We start from the raw sequence: 16,977 nt of genomic DNA, 5'->3' as shown, positions 1-16,977 counted from the left end.
TAAATGTTTTTGAATTTAACTCAGGAAAACCAAAAATGACCCAGTAATGGTCATTTGTTGTTGTTTCTCTTCAGGGTCGTAAGTAGTACATGTTTGATGACAATTTATTCATTTCATTCATGTGTTGTAGGAAAACTCGCCCATTTCAAGAAACTGAAAAGTGTTTTTTTTGTTTTTTTTTTTACAAAATGATTTTAAATGTTCTTTAAATTAAGGTAATTAATAAATATTTCACCAATAAATATTTAATTCTTACATCTGCAAGTGTTTTTTTGTAGGTGTGTGTTTTTGTTTGTGTTATATATATATATATATATATATATATATATATATATTTTTTTTTTTTTTTTTTTTTTTAGAGAAAAGCTAACAGTAGCTTGAATTGGTCCATCCGTAACTCCACATAAGCAGTAATTTTAAAGTTTCGTCCGGTCATTCGGGTGACATCTTCTGTCTGGAGCATCAGGCAAATCTTCTGCTGTCCAGAATTAGGTGGTTTGTCTTGGTCGGGCATCTCAGCTGAGACCTGTCCACTATGGGTGACCCTACCGGTAGCTGTGAAGTACCAGTGGCGTAGCTCTCAGCATCACTGATGCACACAAGCCCTCACAGCACGTCAAGCTGCAAACCATGTGAGGGACCCTAACCTACCCTAACCCAACAGCCAACACTAACAACCCTAACAACAATCACAAATGTGCCAAAAACCACTCAGAGGAGACCAGCAACACGCAAGAAACCGCCTAGAAAACCTTGCTAAACGCATGTCAACATCCAAAAGAACCCAAGAGCTGAATATCAGCAGCACGGACCATCACCAAAACATCCAGCAATGTGATAAACTTGAATGAAAAGTTAAATTTGATTTATTGCAAACTTATTCTATAACTATATACAATATATACAGTATGTACATACGTGCCCATGGTCCTCCATCTGGCACTAGGATGACTCAGTGCCTGGGCCTCTTCCTCCGGGGCTCCTTGGGCAGTGGCTCTTTGCTGATGTCCACCTTGATGTGAGGGGGGACGCTGGACTCTGATCTGACCTCTGTGATCAGCACACGTCCATCAGGCAGCTCTGTCTCCAGCAGTGCAGGCCGGTCCAGCTTCTCCCACAGCCGCTGCTTTACCTCTAATCCTTGCTGGAGGGTGTACTTGCCAGCACGCTTCTTCTCGGTGGAGTCCATCACACTACGGTAGATAACCTGATACTCCTGTACACTCCGGCCGTGGATGGAGAGCGGCTCCTCCTGCGGACACCCACCCGCTGTGAAGACTGAGGCTGCGGGACGGACGACAGGAAGGACAGCTGCAGGACGGAGGACAGGAAGGACAGCCGCGTTCCTCAGGTGTCGCTCCAGCAGGAAGTCCTTGAGGTGTCCGGGGAGAGTCCTGGTTCTTCGTGAGCGTCGCAGTGCCATCGTGAACAACTTCAAAACAACTTCCCAAACTGATGAAACTTGTTCAGTTGTGTAGCGGGATGATCAGAATCGACCACTATATAGACAGTTGTGTGGATTTGTAAATCAACTCATGTTGCCATGGTGACAGAATGACGAGGGTCATTTAAATGTACACAATTTCAGCGTTAAGTCAATTAGAGGAGCAGGAGCTGTATGTTTGTTCACTACAGTTTTTTTTAAAATGTTATTAAACACAGAAATTCTCTTAATAAATATTAGGTATAACAGTAGAGGGCCCATATACCCAAATAAATAAATATTGTCCTCGTTTTTCTTTATTACGATATTTTCACCTTTGAGCTTGAAATTCGCGTCATCCATTTCCACGTCAGAAATCTGGTCACGTGTTTTAATTTGTTTACTGCAGTATAACACAAATACAACGAGGCAAAATTCGACCATTTTCATCTACATTTACAGGACAGAGCCCATATAATCAAACCAATAAGATAATAATTAAATTAATTAAAACAGAATAGACAAACACAAACAAGCCATTACAGGCTCTTCTATCCATTTAATTTTGTTTCAATAAACTAAACGTCTTCTACCTAACGCGGAGTTTAACATCTTTAAAGATTTACTGTGGATTTGTTTTAAGGCACTTTGCAGTTATGAATAAAATTTATCTTAAATGATTATGCAATACAAATTGAATATTAACATCTTCCCCTGATAAAACAAAGAAATTTTAATTTTTAGAAAATTGGGGGGCGGCGACAGCTGTATGGTGATGTGATGTTGATATAATTATATACTTTTTTAGGGAACTAAATCAATTCCTAAAAAACATTGGCAATCAGTTCCACGACACTGCCTTAAAATAGCCACAAACAGGGATGGGCTGGGTTGGGCTATTCTTACCTGAGAACGCTCAAGATTTCAGTCAGTTGAATGAGTTTAGAGGAGTGATGGTGTGTGTGATCTTGTTGACTGTTGTGTGTATTGGATGTTCAGCTGGAACCAGAGGGATTGCTGTGCTGGGTTCTGTCAGGAGCGCTGGGTTTCTCTCTGGTCCTCTCCTTTATTCTGGTTCTTCCTCAGTTCAGTGTCTTCACCTGAGCTGAGCCTTCGGCATTTGTACTCTACAAACAAGTGTGTTCACGATTTTACATAAGAAGTAGAATAATACAACAAGAAAATATCAGAGCATCAAGCAGCATAACAAGCTGTTTTTAACCTCTAAAAATCTATGTTGAACGAGACCGGAAGTCTCCAGTCAAACAGATTTTTTTTCTGTGATCCATGCATACTTTTGTCGTTTGATAAAGAAAACCCAACTCTTTTGTGGGTCTTACCCTTTAAGCCAAAATATTTGCTTCAAGTGTTTGAATTTTTAATTTCTCTTTAACTTTACATTTGTTTGACTTCATATTTTGATTTGATGTTATATTTAATGATGCTGATAATGAATGGACTTTATTTAGAATAATAATCCTATTTAAATACAGTTGTGGCGGAAGAAATAGGAGACAAAGGACTCAGTTTCTCTGAATTTCTGAATCTAAGTAAAATGTTCACATGCATTTTATTCTATAACAGTCTGAAAACATTTCCTCAACATGTCAAGTAAAAACATTGTCATTTAGAGCATTTCTTCAGAAAATGGCAGCTGTCAGAAAAACTCACTGTGACTGAAAATTGAGGTTGGTAATTGACTAACTTCTCTAAAGCTAAAACATTAGTGTCGTGTTGACTAAAATGATCATGTCTGAAAACTTGATCCTATCTTGTTATTTTAGTCAAAAAAGAGCGAGAAATGTTTAAACGTCATTTCTATGTTTAGAAAATGTCACCAGCAATTTACAAAATAAAACAAAAACTAATGACTAATTACCAGAGAAATGTACAATATCTGAAATGAATCTAATATCTTTGATTTTAACATGACCAGTTGATTATTATAGGGAAAATCACAATCTATTAAGCTAACTTTGTAAAGAAATAAAAAAAGCTTTTGTAACATTATATTACAATACTGAACAGCTTGGAGCAAGTATATTTTCCCCCTTCTCTTCTTTTTGTCAAAGAACATTTTAAAATGATGAGTTTTATTCAACTAGGATACTTTAAATTGAACAAAACTGACGATTAATCGTTTATAATGTCCTTCAATTTTTATTGCTATAAATGCAGTTCTTCTGAAAATTCTAGTCATCAAGAAAATTGAAAAAACTCCTCCCTGTAAGCCTGTCCGCTTTGCCCTGCACCAGGACGTAGATGTCTGTCTGATGGACTGAAATCCCACCTGAAAGAAGCAGAGGAACAGGATGCTAAAATACTTAGAAATAGAAATGAATGAATCCTCAATTTATTGTTACAGCTGTTGTTCTTTTTATTATTATCATTATTATTAGTATTATTATTATTACCAGCATGAGTATATTATAGTTATCAAGTTAATAATCTATCATACATATCTTTAATATTATTCTTGCATGTGGGTTTGTATAATTCATAATTAGCATTGATATAGTGTTTTCTTTTTTATTTATTTAGTTTTTATTATTATTATTTTTTTTTGCTTATTCTCATTGCTTTGTTTGCTGAACATTATTTATTTTATTTTATTTTTTACTCTTTTTGTTTCTTTTCTTTTTCTTCGACTCCTCCCCTTCATTTTCAGTTTTTTTTATTTCATTTTTATTTATTTTTTATTTTTTAATTATTATTTTATTAATTTTTGTTTATTATTATTAGTTTATTTTCTCTTTTCCTCTCTTTCCCCTTCTACTTACTACTATTATTATTATTTATTATTATTATTATTATTATTATTAGGTAATTATTATTGAGTTAACGATCGATTATTAGGTAATTATTTACTACTACATGAACTAAGTTGTAGTTCATGTAGTAGTAGATGTCATTGGTATAGTTGTAGCAGAAGTAGTAATGGTGTGGTTGTTACAGTAGTAGTAGTAGTCGTTGTTGGTGTAGTATTATCAGTAGTAGATGTTGTTGATGTAGATGTAGTAGAAGTGATTGTAGTAGTAGTAGTAGTAGTAGTAGACATTGTTGTATTAGTTGTAGCAAACGCTATAGTAGTATCAGTATTAGTAGACACTTTAGTAGTAGTAGTCGTGGTTTTGGCTGTAGTAGAAGCAGTAGTAGTTGTAATATAAGTAACTTTCTGTAGTAGTAGTTGGTGTAGCACTTGTGATTTATTATTATTGTTGTCAGTTATTACTGTTGTCCTTTCTCACTTTTTACTCTCATATTTACTAGCATACATTAATAAGCATTGTTGTTACTCCCTACCTCTGACTGGTTTCTTTCTATACGTTTTATCTATATCTGTGACACTTGCTTCATTTATTGACTGTTATTGTTCCTAATGTATGTACTCTGACCTGTCCACCAAGTTACCTTTACATGCATACACACACTCACATGCACACACTCATGCACATACCAGTACCTGACTATATTGTTGATGTTTTTGTTTTGTTTTTGTTTTGTTGCTTTGTATTTGTTATCTGTTGATGTTTTCATATATTTGTATGATTTTTACATATTCTAATTAAAAAAAAAAAAAAAAAAAGAAATAGAAATGAATATGTGGTAATAGAAAGCTTTCAGAAAATGTGATCATTGTCATGTGTTTTGTATCTGCTGTGTAGTCTGTTGTCCAGCGGAGGTTTCCAGAAACTGGGATGGTTTCTGAAGGTTGTCTGTCGATTTTAATGGCCAGCCATTCTGAATCAAACTCAAGCTTCTCGTAGGAGCTTCCTCCACAGTCTGCAATGACAAAACAACTGAATCTACTTCTGGATCTCACTACCTTGCTGGATGACGGCAGGAACATTACCTTCTAAAGGAAGACATTGGTCAAGTGAGAGAAACTAGCTGATCTTTAGGGCAGCATTGTTCATTATTCTTAGCCTGAAGGGACAAACAGCTTGTTGTTATTCATTTTAAACTGATATCTACATTTTATTCTGAGCCTTTTTCACACCTGTAACTGCAAGAGGTATAGAATCAAACTTGAGTTCACATTGTCATCGATCAAAAATAACGAAAGCATGCAAACCGTTAGCAAATTGTCCTCTTTTTGTTTAAAATTACTTCCATGACACTACATTTCAGATATGGGTGAAAAAAAAGTTCCTTGGGCATACGTTGTAGCAGATATAGTGTACACTCAACGGCCACTTTATTAGGTACACCTGTCCAACTGCTCATTTACGCAAATTTCTAAACAGCCCTTCACATGGCAGCAACTCAACGCATTTAGGCATGTCGACATGGTCAAGGCGATCTGCTGCAGTTCAAACCGAACATCAGAATGAGGAAGAAAGGTGATTTAAGTGACTCTGCACGTGGCATGGTTGTTGTGCCAGACAGACTGGTCTGAGTATTTCAGAAACTGCTGATCTACTGGGATTTTTATGCACAAACATCTCTAGGTTTTACAGAGAATGGTCCGAAAATGAGAAAATATCCAGTGAGCGGCAGTTCTGTGGATGCAAATGCCTTATTGATGCCAGAGGTCAGAGGAGAATGGCCAGACTGGTTCCAGCTGATCGAAAGGCAACAGTAACTTAAAAAACAACTCGTTACAACCAAGGTATGCAAAAGAGCATCTCTAAACGTCAAACCATGAGGCGGATATGCTACAGCAGCAGATAACCACACCGGGTGCCACTCCTGTCAGCTAAGAACAGGAAACTGAGGCTACTATTCGCACAGGCTCACCAAAATTGGACAAAAAAAGATTTCTGCAGATGGTATTGTCAGAATTTGGTGTCAACATCTTGAAAGCATGGATCTGTCCTGCCTTGTAGCAACAGTTCAGGCTGCTGGTGGTGGTGTAATGGTGTGGAGGATATTTTGTTGGCACAAGAGCTTTGCATTATGGATGTGCAGCCGACAAATCTGCAGCAACTGAGTGAAACTATCAGGTCATAATTAAACAAAATCTCCAAGGAATATTTCCAGTACCTTGTGGAATTTATGCCACAAAGACGTAGTGCAGTTTTGATTGCAAAAGAGTGTCCTTTACTTCAGAGGGTACTACCTTAACTAGTAAGGTGTGCTTAATAAAGTGGCCGGTGAATGTACAGTATGTTACATCTTATATGCACATAACTTTAAAAATAAAGTTCAATTTAAAGGCTGAACTAGGTTAATTAGCTTAATTGGGCAAGTTAGAGTAATTAGGCAAGTCATTGTATTACAGTGGTTTGGTCTGTAGACAATTGAGAAAATATTGCTCAAGAGAAATAATAATATTGACATTAAGTGTTTTTTTTTTATTTAAAATCTGGTTTTATTTTAGTCTAATAAATAAATAAGACTTTACACTAAAGAAAATATATTGTAGGAAATACTGTGAAAAATTTCTTGTTCTGTTAAACATCTTTTAGGAAAAATTTGAAAAAGAAAACAAATTCACAGGAGGGCTGATTACTTTGACTTCATATTACAATGGATGTCATGTAGTGTGTGAATCAGGCTTAATCCAAAAGCAACCAAAAGTTTCTATTTGTCAAAAGCACAGAGTGACAGTGAATGAGGACCCACCTGGTGCTGCATCAGAGTTGAGTCGAATGCAGGTGAGCAGAGATCCAGTATCTGGACTGCAGGTGCTCTAGAAGCTCAGCAGCAGCAGGGCGTCCCAAAGTACTGCTCTCCACTTCCTTTCTGAGGAACTTCTTCCTGCGCACAAGAGCATTTGTGTTGCCGTTCTGATAAATGCCTCATGGACAATCATGCACCAGGAAGATGGCTTTGTGCATCTACATCTGGAGAAATTCAGTGAGAATACATTATTTACTGCATTAGAGTGGAGTCTGATGTGTATTAAATCCATTCTAATTCATTTCCAGTTGTTTCTAACAGAACAGTTAATCCGACTGCTTGACACAGAAAACTTTAAACTGTATTGCAGTAATTATAAAACACTGGATGTCAGTTAGTAAACAAACTAGGCCGACAGTACTATAAGCAGTGGTGAGGCTAAAGGGCCAGGGTGGCTCTGGCCCACTCAAATTAAAGGCTGGCCCGCCCAGACGAAAATATTTGAAAGCTAAAAAATTCTGCAATAAAAACATGTAAAGAATGTGAGGCGGAATATGAATGTAATTGAATGTTGACGAATAACAGTACCATTTAGTTATTGTAAATTTGTCAAAAACATTTAAAGTTTGTGCTGATGAGCACTTTTGTTTTTGGCTTGATTTGATTGACAGAGGCGGCAGCAGCTCTGAAAATGAAACTAGAAGTGCTGTCCAGCTGACTATTCGGATTTGCTGGTCAAAAACATTAGAAGTAATAAAATGACAAATGAGTAATATAAGAGAGGCATTGTCACAGTGTAAAACTAAGACACTGTGACTAACAAACACACATCACATTGCACTCATACATAAAATACACACTTTTAAACATGGACCTTCGTTTTATTTGTATTGTGCATGTGTGTGTTTGTGTAATATGTATATGTTGTTTTCTGTCAAGACTAGCATTGTGTTTATGTAAAAATTTCACTTATGTCAAACAATAGCCCATAGCAACACTGAAATAACCACAGACACATTTTCTTTCAAACTTCATTTATTAACCAAACATATAGAGTTTACATATACTTACCAGTTTCCTATTCTCAGCACCAAACCTGTTTAACTTTCAAACAAAGCCATTTATACAGATTTTTCCCGCCTTCACTTTGGAGCAGCCATTTTCCATAACATCATCAGGGTCACAACCCCCTGGTCAGTAAATAAAAATCACAGTTTTGTTGTTTAAATTTGTATTGGTTATTTGTTGTGTTGTATTTTGAGTTTTGTATGCATATTCATTTACTTGCATTAATTTATATTTCTGTTGAATGTCTTTTTATGTATTTTTTTGTCTACATGTCAACCCACAAAAAGTAAAATGGTTTAACCCATGGGAGGGGCCAATACAATAAAATGGCCCCAAACATTCACTTGGAGTGGGTAGTTGTAGGAGAAGGTTGTGTTTTGTCAGTATTGGTAACAGAGTTTGTTCAGGTCATTTACTTGATTTAGCTGAACAAGCCTGTATATACATTGTAAATATATAATAGTTTATTTTTCTTTATTGTTATTTTGTTACTTTCACCTGTTTTGCTGGATTTTTGTTTTCACTTTGTGTAAATAAATCACTCTTCACTTTCACCAGCGGCTTCTGTGACACTTTTTTTGCCTCCATCCACCCGGTCAATCGTAACAGGCATAATAAGAGATGAATCTGGTTTAACTTGTTTTCAACATTACATTAAATGCCTTATTTTGGTAGTTTAGTTGTACTGTTGCAGTGTAGTAATCTTGTTAGGCGATCGTTTGGAGTTTTACACTTCAAAAGTATGAAGAATATAACATTTGTTGATCTTATTTGTAGTGTAAAAGTATTACGTTACAATCTAAAGTCAATTAAAAAGGTAGCTAAATACATTACTTAGTTACTATTTAAGGAAAGTAATGTCAAAGTGCGTGTTATTTATTTATTTATTATGTTTTTAAAGAGTATGTGCTTATTTAAACCTCTACTTATTTGCAGTTATTAAGCATCTAAACTGGGGATGCTCTGATCGATCGGCCGGAGATTGGTATTGGCCGATAATCACATTTTATGACTCGATCGGTACTCGCCAATCTGGCCGATCTCATGAACTGATGGCTGGTGTTTGTTTACATGTGGAGGAAGAGACACATGCAAATTAAATTAAATACCCTAGAAATCCTAGAGAGGAGAGTGAATATGCAAGAGAACAGGTTGTGAGAGGCTCAGTCATGTTATGCGTTTTTGACATTATTGCAGGTTCACTAAGAACTGGCTGAAAAATAAAAAAGCATTAAAATGATTTTTTATTTACTTGAATATTTAATATATACCTTAATCTAAACCAAATTGTTAATTAATGCCCTTAATTTAGTCTTATTTTACTATCAAAAGCGTAGATACTTCACTGGTCATCATTACTGACCTGTGCGCGCCAGCTACTGGGAGAGAATGATGAAGAGTTTTCTACAGGGGTGAATAATGCAACTTAATTTCACCAAGCCAAGATGTGTTTCTAAATCTTCATTTAATTTCTATTTTGAAATAATAAATCGACTTTAAATAAACAACGACTCAAGCTACCTAATGGCCACTGTGTGGATCACTGTTACTGCAGTGCTTGCCAGTAAATGAATTGCCAATCAGTGTACCACAGCCTGTGATAAAGCAAATAAACACCTAGTTTGTGTTGTCATATTTCCATTGTGTGCTTTTGTTGCTATTGTTTCTAGCTTAATAAAGAAAAAATACATTTTATATCAGAATCAGTTTAAAAATCCTTATAATTATAGATTTTTTGCTGAATGAGAATGTCAGTTTTCTGTGGCACAGGGAATAATTTCAGATTCTCTGCACAATTTTGCAGTTTTTTTTGAAAATTGAAAATGAAGACTGGATACTCAAAATGTCAATCGTTAAATCAATTACTAAATTATCAGAGATCATAAATATAAGAAACTAGTTATTATACACTGTTAAGAGTTTAAGAGTAGGCACTAAAGCCCAACACTATTCCACCGAGGTCCACTTTGTTTAAAATGTCTGGCTTCGCCCTTCATTAATAGTAGTAGTAATATAGTATTAGTAATCTCTGGGTCAATAATAACTCTTTATTGAAATCTCTGAACTCAGATCTTATGCTCATGGCCGCTCAGGTTTAAAAATACACATGATGAAAATTAGGTCAAATTAACATTTTTTATTATTTAACAATAAAAAAGTGCTGTGAATCACATTAAACACTACCTTAATAGCCTCAAAATATCTCTTGTTGTCTACTTTCTGAACGAATCCGTTTTAAACAGTCCAGACAGTGCTTTACTTCTTTGTTGAATGATTCAATTGTTTGAGCGAATGGTCTCACTCGTTTGACTTTACTACCACCTGCTGGAAGATTTAGATTCTTATTTTGAGGATTATTTTTATTTTTAATCAAAATCACACTTTTTCACATTAAAATGCAATAAAGTACAATAAACTATAATCTTTTAAATAAAGGCATAGTTCACACACAAAATAATTTTGTCATCATTTACACACTTTGGTGCCATTTAAATCTGTATGAATTTCTTTGTACTGTAGACGATCTTTTGTAAATGTTTACTTGCTTACTTCTTTTCTAATTTAACACAATAATGAACTGAAATCTTCTTTCGGTGGTCAATTCTGAGTCAATTTTACAACTTTCAATTAAATTTTTTTGAATTTAACTCAGGAAACACAAAAATGACCCAGTAATGGTCATTTGTTGTTTCTCTTCAGGGTCGTAAGTAGTACATGTTTGAGGACAATTTATTCATTTCATTCATGTGTTGTAGGAAAACTCGCCCATTTCAAGAAACTGAAAAGTGTTTTTTTTTTTTTTTACAAAATGATTTAAAATGTTCTTTAAATTAAGATAATTAATAAATATTTCACCAATAAATATTTAATTCTTACATCTGCAAGATTTTTTTTGTAGGTTTTTGTTTGTGTTATATATATATATATATATATATATATATTTTTTTTTTTTTTTTTTTTTTTTTTTTAGAGAAAAGCTAACAGTAGCTTGAATTGGTCCATCCGTAACTCCACATAAGCAGTAATTTTAAAGTTTCGTCCGGTCATTCGGGTGACATCTTCTGTCTGGAGCATCAGGCAAATCTTCTGCTGTCCAGAATTAGGTGGTTTGTCTTGGTCGGGCATCTCAGCTGAGACCTGTCCACTATGGGTGACCCTACCGGTAGCTGTGAAGTACCAGTGGCGTAGCTCTCAGCATCACTGATGCACACAAGCCCTCACAGCACGTCAAGCTGCAAACCATGTGAGGGACCCTAACCTACCCTAACCCAACAGCCAACACTAACAACCCTAACAACAATCACAAATGTGCCAAAAACCACTCAGAGGAGACCAGCAACACGCAAGAAACCGCCTAGAAAACCTTGCTAAACGCATGTCAACATCCAAAAGAACCCAAGAGCTGAATATCAGCAGCACGGACCATCACCAAAACATCCAGCAATGTGATAAACTTGAATGAAAAGTTAAATTTGATTTATTGCAAACTTATTCTATAACTATATACAATATATACAGTATGTACATACGTGCCCATGGTCCTCCATCTGGCACTAGGATGACTCAGTGCCTGGGCCTCTTCCTCCGGGGCTCCTTGGGCAGTGGCTCTTTGCTGATGTCCACCTTGATGTGAGGGGGGACGCTGGACTCTGATCTGACCTCTGTGATCAGCACACGTCCATCAGGCAGCTCTGTCTCCAGCAGTGCAGGCCGGTCCAGCTTCTCCCACAGCCGCTGCTTTACCTCTAATCCTTGCTGGAGGGTGTACTTGCCAGCACGCTTCTTCACGGTGGAGTCCATCACACTACGGTAGATAACCTGATACTCCTGTACACTCCGGCCGTGGATGGAGAGCGGCTCCTCCTGCGGACACTCACCCGCTGTGGAGACTGAGGCTGCGGGACGGACGACAGGAAGGACAGCTGCATGGCGGAGGACAGGAAGGACAGCCGCGTTCCTCAGGTGTCGCTCCAGCAGGAAGTCCTTGAGGTGTCCGGGGAGAGTCCTGGTTCTTCGTGAGCGTCGCAGTGCCATCGTGAACAACTTCAAAACAACTTCCCAAACTGATGAAACTTGTTCAGTTGTGTAGCGGGATGATCAGAATCGACCACTATATAGAATTGTGTGGATTTGTAAATCAACTCATGTTGCCATGGTGACAGAATGACGAGGGTCATTTAAATGTACACAATTTCAGCGTTAAGTCAATTAGAGCAGCAGGAGCTGTATTGTTCACTACAGTTTTTTGTTAAATGTTATTAAACACAGAAATTCTCTTAATAAATATTAGGTAAAATAATAGAGGGCCCATATACCCAGATAAATAAATATTGTCCCCGTTTTTCTTTATTACGATATTTTCACCTTTGAACTTGAAATTCGCGTCATCCATTTCCACGTCAGAAATCTGGTCACGTGTTTTAATTTGTTTATTGCAGTATAACACAAATACAACGAGGCAAAATTCGACCATTTTCATCTACATTTACAGGACAGAGCCCATATGATCAAACCAATAAGATAATAATAAAATTTATTAAAACAGAATAGACAAACACAAACAAGCCATTACAGGCTCTTCTATCCATTTAATTTTGTTTCAATAAACTAAACGTCTTCTACCTAACGCGGAGTTTAACATCTTTAAAGATTTACTGCTGATTTGTTTTAAGGCACTTTGCAGTTATGAATAAAATTTCTCCAAAATGATTATGCAATACAAATTGAATACTAACTCAGGGCTGCCAACATTTGGCTTTAGCTTGGGTGAGAATGTATGCCCCGCCCCTATGCCCACAAGTCCCGCCCACACTAAACCACGTCCCCATTTATTTATAAATCTATAAAAATTATATATTATTTTAATAAATACTTTTTATAAAATATTTATAATAAAGTATTATTATTATTATCCAATTATTATTCTATTCTCAATTCTAGGCTAAATTATCCGTGGTGTATGTGTGAGAATGAGTATGTATTAGCATTTCCCAGTGATGGGCTGCAGCTGGAAGGACATCCGCTGTGTTAAACATTTGCTGGATAAGTTGGCGATTCATTCCACTGTGGCGACCCCAGATTAATAAAGGGACTAAAGAAATAAAGAAAATGAATGAATGAATGAATGAATGAAGTCTAAACTCCCTGACCTCATCCCCCCTTTCTGCTTCATGCAAAAAAAAAAAAAATAAAAAATCTATATTTGTCTAACTAATCATCACATTGTTTAAACTTTAGACTTGCAAAACTCACTTAAGGCTGACACCTGTAGTCTACATAAAAGGCTGTTACCCCTGCATAAAATGCACTCCCTCTGAAATATGCATCTATTAACTGAAATTGATACAATCTTTTTAATAACAGCGAACCCCTGCCTTACAGAAGATAAGTTTTAATGAAAGTCTATGAAACGGGTGCGTTTTACGGCAGGGGTGCGTTTCTTAGCACAACACAACGCATAAGTGCGTGTGGGCAGCGCGTATTTATTCCTATGTTTACAACTGGGATTCATACCGGAGCGGGAACGCAAGCAGCGCGTCAGCCAAGCCTCTTTTAATGTGACAGACTAAAAGTGTTACTGATAAATAGGGAAACTTCTCCTAAAGTCAAGCTGATTGACTTTGGATGCGGAGACATTCTGAGCATATCACAATACAAGACATACAGGAGTATAAATTATGAAATTAATCAAACCTACCCTGTATAAAGGCAAGACCTTCATCACAATAAAATTAAACAAAACACTTGAATTGCTATAGGAATAATAATCAAAGAGAAGATGTAAAAGTTTAACATCACAGAATGTGCCTGCACAGAATGCTGATGGCTAAGAAAACTCCTACACCACCCCCAAACTGGGCTAATAATTCTGGAAAAGCTCCCACAACTACTTTAAAGTTGACCTAAGATCAGATGGAAATAATTCACTTTCTCATCAGTAGAAACTGTCAAACTGGATATGGTTTCAGGTCATCACATCAGACCGCTCCATCTGAAGTCTTTTGTAAAGCTTGGTATCTTGTGAGCTACAACGGGAGACACCTCCATTCCTCCTATAGCCTTTGCATCTTGCGGAGTGAGCAAGCCTTGTAGAATGTTTTGCACCTTTGCTTGAGAAAGCAGTATTAGGATATGTGAGTGCTGTCTCCAGGAGGATCCTGTATATACTGTATGCTTATACTTCATTTTGATTGTGTGACACAATTGGGCACTAAAATTAAAACAAGAGTTTATATTTTGGATAAGGTCTTAAATAAGATAACCCTCTTGGATAAAGATTCAGAAGCATCAAATGCTCTTCTAATGGTCCCGAGACCAAGGCTTTAACCTTACATTTTAGCAAGTTTTAATGTTTTTTTTATTTTTATTTTTTTGTAGTAGTAGTATTATGATATTTATGAAGTTATTATGAAGCCTGTTGGATTGTGTTTTTTAATATTGTGTGTAAGGGATTCATGTTTGTTGCCCATGACGCTACTGCCCTAATTTAATCACCCCTGGCAGGATTAAAGAAGTTGTTAAACTTAAACTAAAATTAAATAAACTTCAATAAAATAAAATTGTCCTCAAAGAAAATGTCAGTATTTTAATTCAATTAAAAAAAAAAACGTTTCAAACTGGGCAGAGCGGTGGCACAGTGGGTAGCAATGTCGCCTCACAGCAAGAAGGTCTCTGGTTCAAGCCTCAGCTGGGTCAGTAGGCATTTCTGTGTGGAGTTTGCATGTTCTCCCCATGTTCTTGTAGGTTTCCTCTGGGTTCACCTATAGCACAGTTCAGACATGTGCTATAGGTGAATTGGGTAGACTAAATTGTTTGTGGTGTTTGTGTGTGAATGAGTATTGGCATTTTCCAGTGATGGGTTGTAGCTAGGGCATCTGCTGTGTAAAACATATGCTGGATATGCTGGCGGTTCATTCCGCTGTGTCGACCCCTGATGAATAAAGGGACTAAGCCGAAAAGAAAATGAATGTTTATTAGGCAAAAGGTGTGTTATTATGTTACAGTAGTTCTAATTTCTAACCTAAACGTGCATGAAGTGCAAAAGTACTTGTGATGCTTGACTAACCTAATAACCCAAAAACTTTTTCAAGTTTATTCAGAATTATCCACTCTTATAGATGATGAGAAAGAGGATGAGAGCTGGTGTCTATTGAAAAATCAAAACAACATTGTGAGCATATGAATATGACAATGTGAGCAAATTAATTCACAGCACTTCAATTAAAATTTGAACACAAGTATACATTTTATGCAAGTTTAAATAAACTTACCTCATAAATAGATCCACGGCAAAGGGGAACACTCATCCAAAAATAAAAGTTTGCTGTTAATTTACTCATTCTTAGTGCTTCGAAGTTGTGGGTGATTGTTTTTTTTTTTATTAAAAAAAGATTTTTGACAGAAATTGTGGAAAAACTAAATCTATACCGATTGCTCCTGATGATACATCAAGGTCTTTTGTAGTGAAGCAGCTTATATTTGCAAGAAAGACTACTCACAACATTGCTTTTGTTTTTTTCATAACACCTCAACTCATCGTCAGTGGTCATGGGTAGTTTTTTTTTAGATTTGTCAAAATCACAGGTGTCAAATTCAGTTCCTGGAGAGCCACAGCTCTGCAGTTTAGTTCATTTGTTCATTGTGTTTTCGGCTTAGTCCCTTTATTAATCAGGGGTCACCACAGCAGAATGAACCAACAACTTATCCAGCATATGTTTTACACAGTGGATGCCCTTCCAGCTGCAACCCAACACTGGGAAACACCCATATACTTTTGCATTTACACACATACATTACAGCCAATTTAGCTTATTCAACTCCCCTATAATGCATGTCTTTGGACTGTGGGGAAAAACCGGAGCACCCGGAGGAAAAAACTAAGCGAGCATGGGGAGAACATGCAAACTCCACACAGAAATGCCAACTGACCCAGCCGTGGCTCGAATTAGGTCAGTTGGCAAAGTTGTTGCTGTGAGGCAATCGTGCTACCCATTGCGCCACCCTGCACAGTTTAGTTCCAACCCTAATTAAACACACATGATCAAACTAATTGAGTCCTGGCTTGTTTGAAACCTACAGGTAAAGCTGCGGTCACGCTGGGCTTTTCCTCCTATAGACTTCCATTCATACGCACGCAAATTCGTCAGACCGGAAACGCAGGGTCATGCGTCAAGTTTTGTAGGTTGCTGCGGTGCAAAGTTCAAGCTTGGTGAACTCTGACCTGTGAAATCGCACCACTTGACTGCGTGAGACCAATCGAGGATCAAAACATGACCTCTCTGGACAGAAATTTAAAACATGGAGCAATCACTCGCTTTTTAATGTCTAGTCATCTTGTTTAATCCCGCCCCTTTTCATAACGCCGTTTGACAGAATTTTGCACACACAAACTCTAGTGTGACCGCAGCTTAAGTGTGTTGGAGCAGGGTTGGAACTAAACTGTGCAGGGCTGCAGCCCTCCAGGAACCGATTTTGACACCCCTGAATCTATATATATATATATATATATATATATATATATATATATATATATATATATATATATATATATATATATATATATATGCGGTTCATTCCGCTGTGGCGACCCCGGATTAATATAGGGAATAGGCCGACAAGAAAATGAATGAATGAATTTATATATACATATATATATATATATATATATATATATATATATATATATATATATATATATATATATATATATATATATATATATATATATATATATATACTTTTTTTTACATTTTGGGCTGTTTGAATGAGCAAGGTCTACATGTTCAGCTAAAAAATCATGCGAAAGATATATTTGGTAGTTTTAGACAGCAGTAATAGACGAAAGCTGAAATCAATGATTAAATCGTACAGATTGTAATTTTCTTTTTGACCAACAGATGGCAGTCAATAGGTGATTTTGT

The 16,977-nt window shown here is 36.4% G+C and overlaps 1 protein-coding gene across 10 annotated transcripts in view; it reads right to left on the bottom strand.

The window, feature by feature from the left end:
- si:dkey-37g12.1 overlaps positions 1 to 12,209 on the bottom strand; it is a 67,672-nt gene extending 55,463 nt beyond the window's left edge. For 7 of the 10 annotated variants that reach the window (XR_012407410.1, XR_012407420.1, XR_012407417.1 and 4 more), the window contains exon 1: positions 919 to 1,280. The gene's annotated coding sequence lies outside the window, so the exon portion shown is untranslated. Of the gene's footprint in view, positions 1 to 918; positions 1,281 to 11,586 lie in introns of those variants that run through there. The other 3 variants (XR_012407411.1, XR_012407418.1, XM_073953296.1) reach the window with 2 other exon arrangements.
- Between the last annotated feature and the right edge of the window lie 4,768 nt (positions 12,210 to 16,977).

The sequence above is a fragment of the Danio rerio genome, chromosome 1 (genome assembly GCF_049306965.1).
Source record: "Danio rerio strain Tuebingen ecotype United States chromosome 1, GRCz12tu, whole genome shotgun sequence".
In the NCBI taxonomy this organism is placed as follows: Eukaryota; Metazoa; Chordata; class Actinopteri; order Cypriniformes; family Danionidae; genus Danio; species Danio rerio.
This window is presented reverse-complemented; position numbering and strand designations above follow the sequence as displayed.